Source organism: Schistocerca gregaria, chromosome X, assembly GCF_023897955.1.
Source record: "Schistocerca gregaria isolate iqSchGreg1 chromosome X, iqSchGreg1.2, whole genome shotgun sequence".
Lineage (NCBI taxonomy): Eukaryota > Metazoa > Arthropoda > Insecta > Orthoptera > Acrididae > Schistocerca > Schistocerca gregaria.
In genome coordinates, this window is record NC_064931.1 from 603,546,410 (window position 1) to 603,551,043 (window position 4,634).

The window sequence follows — 4,634 nt, forward strand, 5'->3', positions numbered from 1 at the left end:
TCTGCCTAATATCATGTAGGGCCCCGAAAGAATGCACAAGTGCCGCCATACATGGTATGGACTCGACTAATGTTTGAAGTAGTGCTGGAAAGAACTGACACCATGAATCCTGCAGGGCTGTCCATAAATCCATAAGAGTACGAGGGGGTGGAGATCCCTTCTGAACAGCATGTTACATGGAATCCCAGATATGCTCAGTAATGTTCTTGTCTGGGGAGTTTGGTGACCATCGGAAGTGTTTAAACTTGTAAGTGTTTTCGTGGAGCCACTCTGTAGCAATTTTGCTTTGTGGGGTGTGGCATTGTCTTGCTGGAATTATCCAGGTCCATTGGAATGCACAACGGACATTAATGGATGCAGGTGATAGACAGGATGCTTATGTACATGTCACCTGTCAGAGTCGTATCTGGACATATCAGGGGTCCCAAATCCCTCCAACTGCACATTCTTCACACCATTAAAGTGCATCCACCAGCTTGAACAGTCTCCTGCTGAGATGCAGGGTCCATGGGTTCATGAAGTTGTCTCCATAATCGTACACATCCATCCCCTTGATACAATTTGAAATGAGACTCGTTCTACCAGGCAATATGTTTCAGTCCTTAACAATCCAATGTTATTGTTGATGGGCCCCGGCAAGGCATAAAGCTTTGTTTCATGCAGTCATCACAACTACATGAGTGGGCCTTTGGCTCCAAAGGCCCATATCGATGTTGTTTTGTTGAATGGTTTGCATGCTGACACTTGTTGATGTCCCAGCATTGAAATATGCAGCAATTTGTGGAAGGGTTGCACTTCTGTCACATTGAACTATTATATTTACTTGTCACTGGCCCTGCTCTTGCAGGATCTTTTTCCAGCCACAGCAGTGTCAGGGATTTGATATTTTAGTGGATTCCTGATATTCACTGTACACTCGTGAAATGTTTGTACGGGAAAATCCGCAATTCATCGTTACCTCAGAGATGCTGTATGCCATCACTTGTGTGCTGATTGTAACACCACATTCAAACTCACTTAAATCTAGATAATCCGCTGTTGTTGGAGCAGTAACTGATCTAGCAACTACACCAGACACTTGATGCCTCATATAGGCATTGCCGACTGCAGTGCCATATTCTGCCTGTTTACATATCTCTGTATTTCAGCTCTCATGCCTATACCAGTGTCTTTGGTGCTTCAGTGTATTTCCTCTCTTCACCTTGTGTGAACTATTATAAACAATACAGATTGATTAATGGTATATATATAAACTATTTGTACAAATGAAAGTATTTGACTCCTTTGAAAGAATTCCTTAATACTACAAAAACGTTTGTTGGTAAGAAACTCTTTCAAGGCCATTTCAAAGCATCTTTCTCTTGAACTTTATAAAGTTTTTGGAAGTTTGTTGTAAAATTTTATCCCGATATAACAGGAGCTGTTGTCGGCACCTTTTGTGTCCTTTCTTCCCAGATGATAATCATAGTCCGTCCTAGTATTGTAAATGTGCACATCTCTATTTAGACTATTATACTGCTTGTATTTTAAAATTAGTTGAACAGTTTTATAAATAAACCTTGATGGTAGTGTCATGAGATTTTTATTTTTGAAAATCCTGTTACCAGAGTCATTATAACTAAGTTTACACACGATCCTCACTACCTGTTTTTTAACGATGAATTACCTGTTTAAATGTTTGGCATCAGTACACCCCCATACTTTAATTCCACATGTGATGTATGTCTACAATAAATAATAGTAGATAATACTCATTTGGTCATAATTAAGAACTTTTCACATTGTCTTCACTGCGTTCATTGATTTTCTTAATTTTTGGCATAAGAAATCAATAAGGTGCTTCCAAGAGATATGCTGGTCCAACATTATACTAAGGAAAGTTGTTTTATCATCCAGTTTTATTCCTGTACCATCAGCAGACATAGTTCTCAAAAAATTTAGAAAATTATGCTAGCAGTGAAACATGTTTGTAGTTATTGTCATATGTCAGGAGTTTATGGCATATTTCAATCTCTTTGGAAAATTACCTTGCAATTAGTGACAAATTACATATTTCGGAAAACACAGCACTTAAAACCTTTTATATATGAACTAGTCTTAAGTACTCTGTTGGAAATGCCATCAGATGAGCTTTCATTTTTGAGAGAATATATAATCTTTTTTAATTTCAGAAGAGAAGTTGATGAGACACTGATATGATTGAATTTTATTTGAGCTGTTTATTCAACATATTGCCTTGATTTTTCTCTGAAACTGTTTGTTACTACATTTCCTACAACTGTAAGAAATAATTATTACATATAGTTGCTCCTGTGCCAGATCCTTTGCAACCCTTCCATTTACATCAATAACTATGTTATCCTGTTCTGTGCACTGTTTTCCTTTCTCTTGTCTTACTAAATTCCATATATACTTTAGTCTGTTGTCAGAAATGCTGATTTCTGATATAATCTGCATGTTACTTGACTTTTTAATAAGTTTTATTAGTAATTTTTAGCAGCTTTTGTTAGTGCATAACTACTGCTGGATCTTTACTTGGTCTTACCAATTGTTACATTTCCTTTTCGTCTCAGAAGAAGCTTTCCCTCCACTGATCCATGGTATTTCATATGGTTGTTTAGTGTAATTTCTGATTAGCTTATTTAAAGAGCTACTTTCAAGTGATGATATGATTTTATTATGGAATAGGTTAAATTTTATGTCACCAATTTGTTCATTATGCCAACAGTCTTGGCGCATTGGTAGCACCAGTTCCCATCAAATCACCGAATTACATACTTTCAGGCTTGGCTAGCTCTTGGATGGGTGACCATCCTCATCTGCTGAGTGCTTTTGTCAAATGGGATGCACTTTGCTCTTGTGATGTAAATTGAGGTAATGGCTCTGGTCAGGAAAACTGACAATGGTTGGGATAGCAGTGTGATGACCACATGCGTCTCCATATAATTATGGGGACGGGATCGGTAGTCGGGATATAGAAAACTTAATTCCCATATATGTCAGACTTGACACTGCCTCTGCACACAATGAAATATCACAAAGAACTGGCTAAAGTAAAGTTAAGATGGAGGCTCGACAGAGCACTTAGCGTACACAGATATTAAGTTTCGTGGTCGATACAAACTATCGACGCAACACAGCCTCCCCCCCCCCCTCCCTCTTCTGCAGTACGGAGTACTACAGATGTCCAAGGATGAGCGTGTGTGGGTGTCGAGGTCAGCGAAAATCGTGTGCTTAGGCAGGCGCACCACAGGTACTTCCATCTCGAACAAGGTGGGTTGTGCAGGCAGAGCGGCGAGAGGCAGGTACACTTCGTAGTCAGTCATCCATCGTGGCTGGATGAGACGGCGGCCAGCCCAGGTGTAAGCAGGTCGATAATGTGGTGGAGGCATATGTAGCCCTTAAGTGGATCAAGCCATCCGTAGAAATGAAAGCATGTAGAGATGCTCAGTCACAGTCACGCGGGAGTGTGAGATTATGTGCAATGTTGACGTGTAAGTGACCGTCCGATGGCAGGACCTCGGTATCTGTCAAAAGCATGAGCACTCGGTTGTCGAATGTCACAATAAAAATGTCGTTCATTCGGTGTGGTGGCACGCTGCATGACAAACTGATAGCAGGTGTGTGTGTGTGTGTGTGTGTGTGTGTGTGTGTGTGTGTGTGTGTGTGTCCAACGTTGGAGGTGAGGGCGCGAAACCTGTGCAGGGTGAAACAGGGTGTGAGGTCGGGAAACCAGCGAACGGTGACGAACAGTCTTCGGTGGAAGACGTATGCGGTGAGGTTGATGGGAGCATGTCTTTGTTCTCAATCAAGGATGGATCGTCTGCAGAGTCCGACTGAGGTGGTGTGAGACCATCAGGGTCGACGAGAGCCAGTTTCAGGTGATGCAGAGAAACTGTCTGTGTGTGGTCTTTAATCATGATATCAAAAGTAATGCCACCCCGCCTCAGGACCTTGTAGGGGCCAAGATAAGGAGGTTAAAGAGGCTGCCGAACCACATCATCATGCAGCACGACGTGGGAGCAGTTAGAGCGTGTGGTGGGAACATAAGTTTCGAGCGGTGAGTGACTGATGGGTAGGTGCAAACGCATTTGTTGAAAATGCGTGTGCATCCGGCTAATGAAATCTGGTGAGGGGGGAAGATCCTCACTAACCTGGGGAAGAATAAGTTCCCCTGGTAGGAAAACAAATTTGGATATAGCCCCCCTGTAGGTCAGGTTTATATATCGAGCGTTGACCAAGTAGCACCCACGGGAGAGTTTCTGACCAGTTACAATCATGGCATCGAAGGGCTGTCTTGAGGGTACAGTGCCATATCTCCACCAACCCATTGCTTTGTGGGTGATCTGTGGTAGTGTGTAGTTTTTTAATGCCGCAGATATTGCGGAGGATGGTGAAAAGGGAAGATTCGAACTGTCGACCCTCATCGGTGGTGATAGTGGTCAAGCACCCGAAACGAGCGATCCACGAGCCAATGAAAGCCTTGGCTACCATCTCGGCAATAATGTTGGGAGAAGAACAGTCTCAACCCAGCAAGATGAAAGGTTGATAGTTGATAAGGTAAATCTATGGCCCTCCGAAGGAGGAAGAGGCCCGATCAGGTTAATATGTACGTGACAGAATTGTCCTGTGGG